The sequence below is a fragment of the Phodopus roborovskii genome, unplaced genomic scaffold, assembly GCF_943737965.1.
Source record: "Phodopus roborovskii unplaced genomic scaffold, PHOROB, whole genome shotgun sequence".
NCBI lineage: Eukaryota > Metazoa > Chordata > Mammalia > Rodentia > Cricetidae > Phodopus > Phodopus roborovskii.
In genome coordinates, this window is record NW_026126517.1 from 48,648,364 (window position 1) to 48,660,556 (window position 12,193).

The following is a 12,193-nucleotide window of genomic DNA, read 5'->3' on the forward strand; positions in this document are numbered from 1 at the left end:
GTGTGTGTGTGCATATGCATATGCGTTCGCACACATATGTGTACAAATCTTTATTTCCTGATGGCATCTTGAGTTTTAGCTGCCGTCGAGGCAATAGTCTGTGTCAATGCTCCCCCATCCCCCGTTTGTACACACGTGTATATAACTTTTGTTACATATCTTTCTGTAAAAAGATCCTTTTGTACTCTGTGGTGACTTGAAAGAATTTTTCATAACTAAAATGTGACTGCTAGCCAGTTGTAGTGTGACCCCCTGGAATGTAAACACCGAGGAGGTCGTGAGTTCAGATCCAGGGTGGGCTGGACATGGCGAGAGTTGTCTGAAAACCTAACATACATAGAAAAGAAAGGCAAAGGCCTGGTGTCATCTTGTCACCGTTGCCATCGCCCCTGACCCAAGGCCCATGGGGATTTTTCTACTTCCTTGTCCTCCTGCGTCCCCACCTTCCCTTTTCCTCCCTACTCTTCCCCCTTTCCCCTCCTCTTCCTTTCCTGTCCCTCCCTCTTTCTTTTCCCTCCTCATTCCTTTCCTGTTCCTCCCTCTGTCTTTCCTCCTCCTCGTTGCTCCATTATCTTTCTTCCTCCCGAAGCCCTTGCTTCTGCAAGCATCAGTCTCCTTCTAATGCTACTGGCTGCAGTCTGGCTCTTCCTCCCTCCCTCTTACAGCCGAGTCAAAGCTTTGGTGACTCTGGACTCTCCCACCCAGCTTGTGGGCAGCACTGCACAGCTCTGCCTCTGTGGCAGCCACCTGCAGCAGCCACTTGTAGACATCACTATCTCTGTCCCACCCCTGTTTTCTTCATACTTCTAGCCTAGCCTGCTCTCCCAAAATGTGCAAGAGCTGACCAGCTGAGAGAGGCCTTTTATTGAGCCTAATGTCGAAACGCCAGAGAGGCATCTACCTCACCAAGAGGCCAAATGTGCTGCTTGTGCAGCCAGACACAGCAAACCTCTTATGCAAATGAGGGTTTGTGTTTACACCAATCACAGCATCGACTCCTGTGTACCAGTCACAGCAGTCTCTCTGTTGGGCCAGCCATTAGGGGATGGGTTTTCTCTCTGACCTGAGCAGAAATGTTTGCAAGGCCATCTAGAGTTCAGTAGTGCTTATGATAGCAAGAATCTTATATGAACTGTTTGAAGCAGTCGAGGATGGGTCGAGCTGCACCTTAGCAGCTGGAGCAAGCAGCTGTCAGTAAGCACTGTGCCGCTTCCTCAGGGTATTCACAGATTGTTCAGAAGAGCTGGTTCTCACCTAAGGTTTGCTGGCACAGACAGTGATTTTTTTTTTTTTTTTAACAGATTTTTAACAGTGGTTACCACCTGCCCAAAGCCCCATGGAGATTATATAGGGAAGGAGAGAGAGAGAGAGAGAGAGAGAGAGAGAGAGAGAGAGAGAGAGAGAGAGAGAGAGGACAGCCTGGGATTTCTTCAGATGTTGTCTATTTGAATTGTAATCTTAGAGGTTGAAGCCTCTAGGAGCTTGACTCCAAGATAGATTTTTCTTTGTTGTGAAGTGACTATAGACTCTTGTTAAAATCCTCTTGGTGATTTGAAACCTCTGGTGAGCATGGTCCCTTGCCCCCCCCCCCCCATAGAGGCTAACTTCCTGTTGAGTTTTAGGGATTAGGTAGGTAAGGAAGTAGTTCTACACCTGGCAGAGGAATCACTCTGCTATGCTTAAGCACAGAAGTGGGGTATGGAAGAAAAGCTAGTTTTGGTTAACAACAAATTGGGATATTATGATTAATTAAAGATTTTTAGATTTTTGTTTTGTTTTTCAAGTCAGGGTTTCTCTGAGTGATCACACTGGCTGTCCTGAAACTCATTCTGTAAACCAGGCTGGCCTCGAACTCACAGAGATCTGTCTGCCTCTGCTTCCCCAGTGCTGAGACTAAAGGCATGTGCAGCCGCTGCCCAGACTTTTATTTTTTAATTATGTGGGTGTGTGCATGTGTGAGTGTAGGTCCCCAGAATCCAGAAGAAGGTGTGAGATCCCTTGGAGCTGGAGTTCCAGGCAGTTGTGAGGTGCCTGATATTGAATATTGTGAACTGAACTTAGGTCCTGTACAAAAGCAATAAAATCTCTTAATGGCTGAGCCATCTTTCCAGCCCCAATTCATACACAATGGTATCTGGAGAATCTGTTGATTTTTCAGTACAGAGTTACAAATTGGTGGCAACTGAGTTCCAAAGAGAATGCTGTAGCAGCACTCTGCTTACATGATAGCTTTTGTAGCTTTATGGGCAGGGTGGGGGCTAAATGAATGTGAACAGGTTTTAGGAGCCTGGCTGGCTTGGCTGTGCCTTCTCCAGCTGGTGTGAGCTGCTATATGCACATCTCATCACACAAGGCTCCTTCTTTGCTCTCCTGCACTTGGAATTAACGATTAGCAAGCAACAGAACAAGGGAGGAGCGGCTGCATTCCTGGCTGAGTCTCGCCCTGCTCTTTTGGCTTAAAGGTTAGCCCTTGCGTGTTGGAGCTGGTGTTCCGTTTGTTCCCCACTGACCTTCCATGCTTGGGGCTGTGTGGATGGGATCCTCCATCTTCCCTTGGACCCTGGGTGTTGTGATCCCAAATCAAAGGCCTTTATCTCCTCCTAAGGGAAGGGGGATTAAGGACTTCCTGTTGCCTTTTCAAACACTGAAGGGCCTGTGTGGGGCCTGGTCTGGGCCTCAGGTCACTTATAAAGGCTTCAGATGCCCTCGGGTCCCCTGTCAATTCGGAACTCTAGCAGCTTTCCATTAACAGAGTTCCTGAGAGTTTAATACCTCTGTTTATAAAGTCCATGAATCAATCTACTTACAGTGGGGATTACCTCAGGGAAATGTTCTTGTCTTTGAAGGCAAATGCAAAATACCCCGATTAACCTGGAAATTCAGATTACATTTCTTTGGGGTTTACACCAGTCATAGTAGGCACTAACTCTTCAAGCAGAAGGCAAACTAAGGGCCCACACTGAGATAGATCTCTAAGTGAAATTTGGATTCTGTGTGCAGCCTGTCATTGTGGCCCTTTAAAACCGTGTTACTACATTGTCCTCTCTTCCTTCTTTGCACCCCTCCCCCGCTCTGGGTACTATTCACTGAGAATTTTCATCTATTTGCTTAACACTTTTTAAATTTTATTTCAGGCCAAGGTTTTGTGTGGGCTGGTACGTGAATGCGCACGCATGGATCGCACCAGATTGAGTGTGTGTATTAAAGCTAGAAACAGAGCCAGAGGTCTCCCTCGGTCACTTTCCATATTCTTTTTTGAGAGACAGTCTTTCATTGACTCCGGAGCTCCCTAGCTCAGCTAGACTGGCTGGCTAGTGAGCCAGCCCCAGAGGCTTCTGTGTTCACTTTCCTAGCTCTGGGATGTTGCCATGCCTGGCTTTATTTATGTGGGTGCCGGGGATCCGAATGTAGGTTGCCACATGTGTGCAGTGAGCTCTTTGCTGGCTGAGCGTCTCCTCTTTTGATTCTTTCTCTTCCGTTCTCTTCAGCAGTGCACTCCATGCTCTTCCAAGAGTGTAAGCTGACTACCACCGGCATGTGGCCATGGGAAATTGCTTCTCAGTCCTCCAGCCCTCTGAGTAGCCATCACAGAACAGTTGAAAACCACCCTTGTATTTGCCTCCAAAGTGATGGTATATTTCCAGATGTCTTTACGTGGCCACGTCCCATTGTTGGTCATTCCCTTAATGGAAGATCTGGTCTCATGAAGCTGTATGGACAGTTCATACGATGCTGTGAAAAGTACATGGCTTCAAGCTGGGTTAACCCAGCTATGCACGGCTGATTGTGAATGCCATTTGATCTATATCAGAATCGTCATCATTTGGACGCCAGTCCTGGGGTACTGCGCTGTGAGGACTGAACCTGGGTATCATTAACGATACTGGCATATCTGTACGGTGTGACTAGTGTTGCTATTAACCAGGGAAACTGGTTTTATGGTCCTTTTAGTCTGCATCTTTCACTGAATATAAAATCTTTTGTATGGAGCCGGGTATTGGTGGCTTACACCTTTAATCCCAGCACTTGGGAGGCAGAGACAGGTGGACCTCTGTGAGTTTGAGGTCAGCCTGGTCTACAGAGCTAGTTCCAGGACAGCCTCCAAAGAAACACAGAGAATTCCTGTCTCAAAAAAGAAAGAAAGAAAAATCTTTTGTAAGGTGTTAATTATAAGCTATTAAAGAAGCAGTCTTTGATTGTTTGGCTTGATCTACTGCTGATGACACCATGAAAATCCTACCGGTTAATCTTCCCCTGTACAGGTGAAGGTGACCCTCAGTGACAGGTGAACTAGGACCTTTGTGTTCCTTTAACTCTTCTATAAACTGCACTGTTGGATTTGGTTTATTAAATATATGTTAGTGCTTTTTGTGTGCCTGTGACCCAGTTGATAAAAGTGCTTGCTGTGCAAGCTGAGGACCCCTGTAAAATGCTAGGTAAACACAGAGGCCTGCCTGTAATTCAACACACAGGACATGGAGAATGGGGTTTTTTGAGCAGGCTGGCTAGCAAGCTTGCAGAAACAGTACGCTCCAGGTTCAGCAGGTGTAAATAGAGGGGTACTCCCAGTGTCAACCTTGGGCTTCTACGTGTGTGCATATATGAGTATGTGTACCTACACATATGCATGTTTTCACAAAGGGAGCTATGGTATTATTAAATGAATTTGTTATGTTGTGACAAGTTGTTTTGAAGTCAATGTCAGTTCATTTTAATAGGTCATCTGGCATGTGTGTGTGTATATGAGTGCACATAACTACATATGTATGTGTCTGTCTGTCTCTGTTTATGTGTATATGTGTTAAATTGGCTTGCTTCTGTCTGGGCAGTATAGCTCGTGTCTATAACTCCAGCCTCTCAGGAGCCTGAAGGAGGAAGGTCACAGACTAGACAATTTATCAAGATCCTATTTCAGAAAAAAGTACTTGGGGTAACAGCTCAGTGGTCCTAGTTCAATCTCCAGTAAAACACACTGGCTCTGTCCTTAGCAGCTCTTAGAAGGTTTATAAAAAAAAATAAGAGAGATTAGAGATGTAAACCTGGTTACTTTTTTTTTCAAGGTCTGATAACTTATTTGTTACTCTTGACTCGGTTTTGATTGGACTTAGCAGTAGAAGCTCCACGTTGACTAGTTCCCATGTCAGCTTTAAACAAGCCAGGGCCATCTGGGAAGAAAGAATCTCGATCTAGAAAATGCTTCCATAGGATTGGCCTGCAAGACTATGGGACAATTTCTTCACTAATAAGGGTTGATGTGGGAAGGCCCAGCCCACTGTGGGTGCTGCCACCCCATGCTGGTGGTCCTGGGAGCTGTAAGAAAGCAGGTTGAGCAAGCTGGGATAGTCCAGTAAGCAGCACACCTCCATGGCTTCTGCTTCAGTTTCTGCCTCCAGGACCCTTCCCTGCCTTCCCTCAGTGATGGGCTGATACTGTGGAAGTGTAAACTGAAACAAACTGCTTCCTCCATGGTATTTTATACAGCAGTAGGAACCCTAATTAAGGCAAGCTGTCAGTGAGGGCTGCCTGTGTCTCTTGGCAATTTGTTCTTGGTATTTTTCTTTGGCTTCCTTCCTTGGCCAAAAGTTTGGCATATTTTGCAGTTTCCTTCCTATTTTTCTTCCTGTGTTGTTTCTTCAGAACCATGCACTGGCATTTGTGTTGCAGGACATATGGGGTGACAGTTCCCTCCATCTTTGGTACTTTGGTCCTGGGCTTCTTGCCTTCTTGCTTAAGGGCTTTCTTTCTTTCATAATTTATTTATTTCTATTTTATGTGCATTCGTGTTTTGCCTGCATGTATGTCTGTGTAAGGGTGTCAGATCTCCTGGAAATGGAGTTAGAGATAGTTGTGAACTGCATGTGGTTCTGAGAATTGAACCCTGGTCCTCTGGAAGAGCAAGAAGCCTGTGCTCTATAACATACTGGTGGACATCATCTTTAGAAGGACTAAAAAGTCTGTAGATTCTGCAGGCTATTTTGGTTCCCAACTATGGAGGCACAGTAGTAGCTACCAGTCCAGGAATGAATCAATTAATCTCCCTGTCTCTCTGACTCTGTCTGCCTGTCTGCCTGTCTGCCTGTCTGTCTGTCTGTCTGTCTGTCTATCTGTCTCTCTTGTTTTGTTTTTAACAAAAACCAAGTTGAGACCTCTCAGATTGACATCTAAGATGTATCCTGAACAGATTTGCTCTCTAGTTCTCCTTGGTCTAAAACAAGAATGCCCCTTACTCCACAGCAGGTGCACTCTGCTGTGCATGGGTCGAGACAACTGCTTCACAGGAAAACCTTGTTTGTAGTTTGCACTGTGGATTCAGGCAGCACTAACTTTCTACTCTTTGCCCAGAGCAACAGTAGCTACTTCTATGGCCGTGCACTTGCTGTGCAAAGTGTGAAATTTATGTTCATCATCCATTTCAATGAGTTTCTGACAGCCTGTGGCTGGGAGGGAGGTAGTCCTGATGTAGCCTGTCACCTAGGAGGTGGCATGAGGAAGAGCTAGACCTGGTTTTTGATCATTACTTTACTTTGTGAATTTGTCATATGTAGATAGAAATATGTATATGTGTGTGTGTATGTGTGTGTACATGTATATACGTACACACACATATAGTTTAAAGCCAAGATCTCACTAGGTAGCCATACCTGGCCTACAACTCACAGAAATATGCCTCTGCCTTCAGTGCACTGGGATTAAAGGTGTGCAACATCATGTCTGGTCTTGACTTTTTAATTTAGGTAATGCATTTTAAAGTTATATTGTAGAACAGGTATCTAGTTATGTGGAAGAGAAAAGAAAACCAGGTCTTTTATACTCTGAAGAAACTGTATATATAATGTGAAATGGCAAAAACCTGTTCATCTATTATATATTCACCTGTCCATCATCCATCCATGCATCCATCCATCCACTCATTTATAATCTACCATCCATCACCTGTTTATCCATCTATCTGCCTATCTATACATTATTAGTTATCAACTACCCACCCATCCATTTAATATCTATCTACCCACTCATCCATCCACCTATTCATCCATCTATCTATCCATCATCTGTCCCCACCTACTCATTATCTATCTGTTCATTCATGTTCCATCCATCATCCATCCATCTACTCACCCATGCACCCATCATCACCCATCTTTCCATTACCTAGCTATCTAAAACACCAGAGAACAACACTGTGGGATCTATCAGGACGGGATTTAATGCACTGCAGCTCCCGAGTAGATGCTAAAGTCTTTGAGAATAACTGTTTCTGAAAGCAAAAAGAGTCTGAACAAGAAATACTTCTGTTGTGGGTTTGAGATTTTTCTTATTTTGAATTTCCACACGAACCAAGTTGCTAAGTGACACAGGTTTGGTTACAAAAGCCACACACTTTAATGCATTCTTGAGTCTGTGACTAGTACACAGTGGAAAACTGTGGAATGTTCTTCCTGCACAGTTGAGCTATTAAGCAGAACTAATTCTTTATGGAATAACAACCAGGCCTAAGAAAGGCTTCTCTCGGATTGGGCAATATAAGGCAGTCGCTTGGCAAACTGCTGAAGGGCAGTGGTCTGGGAAAGACAAAGCAAAGGGACTTTCTTCTCTTCCCCTGGAATTCATGGGAGCCACACAAGTTGAACAGCTTTGAAGCTGGTTACTGTGGCTTACTGTGCATGTGTTTTTTTTTTTTTTTTTTTTTTTTCTCTGTATGGTTTCCTGCTTGTTTTTGCCAGCAGAGGGGCCAGGAATAATCACTTGATAAATGCGTTAGCATGTGCCCTACGCTCTGTGACCAAACACTGCTTCTGGGAGACAGATAATCTGAGAAGAGGAAAATCCCACTTGGGGATGCCTTTCAAAGAGAGATCAGATTTTACTGCCAAACTAACAGGATTCTGTCTGGATTATGGGAGTGCCATATGGAGACTGATTATGTGAGGTGAATTTTTCCCCCCTTTTTGAGGCAGGATTTCTCTGTGGCTTTAGAAGCTGTCCTGGAACTAGCTCTGTAGATCAGGCTGGCCTCTGAACTCACAGAGATCCACCTGCCTCTTCCTCCCAAGTGCTGGGACTAAAGGCATGTACCACCAATGCCCGACAAGTTTTTTAAAAGTGCTTTTTTGTTTTTTAATATCAGGAATAAAATAGCGGTTGGGAAAAGTGGGAAGACAAAGAGAACAGTTACTGCTTTGTCAGCTCTAGGGAAGGAGACTGTATGTGGCACAACTCCTGGCTTCTGAGCAGTGGTGGCTGCCCATTCACTGTTTCCACAAGTAGAGATTGAAATTCTGACTTTCCTCAGGAACATAATATGCATTTCTGGCAGGCAAGATACATTTTGTTTAATGGATGTTTTTGTGTATGTTATTCCAGAGACAATTTTAATTTTGTCATCTTATACTCCTCCAAATAATTATTATGTGTACAGTACATTATGCTACTTCTTGTATATAATCTGTAGACAAAGCCCTATGTAGATTTTCTCTGTATGTCCATATCTAAAGATTCAGGAAAGATGGATGGATAGATAGATTGATCAGTATATAGTAGATGAATATAGAACTGAAAGAAAATATATTCTAGACTGTGTTTGTGTGTTTGTCATATATCTTTAGAGTGCTGTTATGCCTGTGTTGGAAACTGATAAAAACAAATGCAAAGGAAGACTCCCACGATCTTGGGGATATGAGAGGTGTCTCTAGTTCTACATTGGAAATGAGGATCATTTCATAAAAGAGGGGAGATGATCTTCAGGATTCAGCTTTTATGGTTACCTACCCACCCACCCACCCATCCATCCATCCACCCACCCACCCACTCATCCATCCACCCACCCACCCACTCACCCATCCACCCACCTGCCAGTCTCTCCATCCATCAGTCCATCCATGTATTCATGCATATGTTGTATGTGTAGGTCAGAGGACAACTTGAAGTCACCTTTCTTCTTCTCCCATGTGAGTCCCAGAGATTGATATCAAATCATCAGTCCTGAACACAAAGCACTTTTCACACTGAATTACTTCTCTTACTGGCCCAGGAGTCAGCTTTTAAAATCTGTATGTACTGGGTATGGTGGTACACACCTTTGATTCTAGAATTTAGGGAGAAGTTGCATGTGGATCTCTGAGTTCAAGACCATCCTGGTGTTGGGCAAATTACAGGCCAATCAGGGCTACAGTGTGAGACCTTGTCTCAAGACAAAGACAAAATAAAATCTCTGTGTTGTTATCCGGCTTACTATATGACTTTTGTCCTTTAAAAACTACGTTGAGGGATTGGAGAGATGTTGCAGTGCTTAAGAGAACTGGCTTCTCTTCTAGATGACCTGGGTTCAATTCCCAGCACCCACATAGCAGTTTATAACCATTAACTCCACTCCCAGGGAATCTAGTGTCCTCTTCTGGCCTTGGCAGGTACTACACACACATGGTGCATACTCAGGCATATTCAGGCAAATACTCATACACATTACAAAAAAATAAAACCTCAAAAAATTTTAAAGTGTTTAAAAAATTAAACAAAAATCTGTTTCATGAAAAGGAACTTTTGAGATTTACTTTCAGTTAGTATACAGTAAAACTTTTTAGGTTTCAGTTTTATGTGGGGTCTTTGGTGTATGTGGTATATGTGCATGTTTGTGTGTGTGTGTGTGTATGTGTGTGTGTGTGTGTGTGTGTGGTATATGTCTGTGTGCATGCAGATGCCAGTGTGTTTAGAGGCCAGAGGTTGACTTCAGATATCTTCTTTATGAATCTCTACCTTATTTCTTGAGACAGGATCTCACACTGAACCTATAACTATTTTGTTTAGACGGGCTGGCCAGCAGGCCTCCAGAACCTTCTGTCTTCTTTACCTGCTAACATTAGGGTTACGGGTCTATGCAGGTACCTATGCCTAGCTTTCTTACATGGGAGCTGGGGATCCAACAGCAGGTCTGAAGACTTGCATAGCAAGTACTTTGCCCAGTAAACAGTTTCCCCAGCACTTTCTCTGAGTTTTTTTACAGCTGCCATATATTGTTTGGTTACTCTCACCCTCTTCTGTCTCCCCTCCACTTCTGTCGACCCTCCCCCAGAAGTCTTCCCCCATCCGTGGCATTCTGTTTTGTTCTGTGACCCACTGAGTTTAATGGGGACCAGTGTGAAGAATGTATACAGACATCCGGAGAGGACTCACCAGGCCCCACTCCTCCCTGATGGACTGAAGGATTCTGCAGGGGAGGGGCAATCATTGTCTTCTGCTGTGAGACCAGTAGGTTCCAAGGATAGCTCCAAACCCATTAAACTCTGCTCTGTGTTGGTCCAAAGTCCTTCAGACTGATGACCGTGTCACAGTCTGCACCCTTTTTCTCAGGTGTCCGGTCTGCTGTCCCCGTATGTTCTGCTTGCTGTACATGAATGAGTTCATGTACAGACCCTAACATTTCTCTGCCTCTGCCTGTGCTAGAAGTCACATGTGTGAAGTAATGGTGCTGAAAGTATTCAGTGTGAAAAAAATGTGTACCGACTGTAAGTCATCTTTTCTCATGCCCGCTAAGCACCCTGGCTGTCATCATGAATTGTGAGATGGCTCCCTCCAAGCAGACTTTGGACGATGGACAGTTGTATTTAAAGCACTCTGACTTTAGGCCCATTGAAGTCATTGCCCGTGCCTTGTTCTTAGGCTCTTTGCAATTTTAGGAGACAGATGTTGGAACAATGACACTTGTTCTTTTGTGGAGTATGCATTGGAAGGATGCCAGGAGGTGGGGAGGCGGGGACATGGCAGCGAAGGCCTCAGAGAGCCTGCCCACATCCATTCCTTATGTATCCTCATGTATTTAGAACATGTTGAGGATGAACATTTATTTTGTGTGTTGTGGAAACACCTGTGACCTGGTATGTGCGTGGAGATTAGAGGATAGCTTGAGCAATGCTCTGTTACGGTATGGGTTCCAGAGACCCAGTGCAGGTCGTCAGGCCTGGTATCAGGTGACTTTATCCAGCGAGCCATTTTCCAGCTTGAGTTTTTGGTTTTATTTTTTTAATGGCTAACAGAATATTAATCTCTATGAAGTAAATATTGTATTCTATGACACCACGTTTGGTTTGTTGAGTGCTGTGGGCTAGGACGTGTCCAAGCTGCATTGTTCTCAGGGAGAAGAGGGGAGAATTCCCTGAGTTTGAGGGTTGTGGTAATGTGGTGCAACAAGTTAATTCAGGAAGTCTTTGTTGGATGCTGCTTATTCCTGGCAACAGATAGACGAGGAAGGTACATCGTCTGAACTAGAAAAAGTTATAATCTTGGTAAAACAGACCAGGACCTAAATAAGTTAGAAAAAAAATTTTATTTTAATTACAGAGTTTGTGGTGTGTGTGTGTGTGTGTGTGTGTGTGTGAGAGAGAGAGAGAGAGATAGAGAGAGAGAGAGATCTGTGTGGGTATATACACTTGAGTGCTGGTTTTTATGGAGGCCATAAGGCCAATCCTGTAGGATCCCTCTGGGCTGGAGTTATAGATGGTGTGAGCTGCCCTACCTGTGTGCTGGGAATCAAACTCAGGTCCTCTGCAAGAGCAATATGTGCTCTTAACCACTGAGCCATCTCCTTCCCCATCTTGTTCAGTCTTAAAGGTATAATAAGTCTGAAACTTACTCCTTGGTTTACACTTGCTGATACCTTCATGCTATGATTATCATGCCCAGATATCTGTGACTGACAGGCTATCTCTGAGTACATTTTTATTGGCAACTTTTAAAGTAACATTTTCTTATCCTGAGAAGAGTCTATAAAGTTGTTTTAAGTTACCAAATAAGCTATTATTACAAATAATGTACCTATACGGTTTTCATTTTTTAAAAAAGTAATATATATATTAATTATTTTATTTATTCTGACCTTTTCATGTTTGTTTTGTTTTGTTTTCTGAGACAGAATCTCCTTCTGTATCCTTAACTGGCCTCTAATTCACAGAGAATCCACCTGCCTCTGCCTCCTGAGTGCTGGGATTGAAGGCACCAACACCATGCCTAGCTTTTTGGATGCATGAATGTCCTACTGACTTAATATGCAGGCTAATGTTGCTATATCCACTTATATGTTGCTTTCTGATCCAGTAAAAATTCGGGAACTTTTTTTTTTTTTTTTGTCAGAGCAGTGTTTACAGCCCAACTGTAAATCATAGAAAATGATTAAGTGGGCTGAGGAAGAAGAGGAAATCAC

At 43.8% G+C, this 12,193-nt stretch overlaps 1 protein-coding gene across 1 annotated transcript in view; it reads left to right on the forward strand.

Annotated features, from left to right (window-relative positions):
• Window positions 1-12,193, forward strand: part of LOC127231696 (protogenin) — a 46,322-nt gene that overhangs the window by 15,063 nt on the left and 19,066 nt on the right. The gene's annotated exons all lie outside the window — the stretch shown is intronic.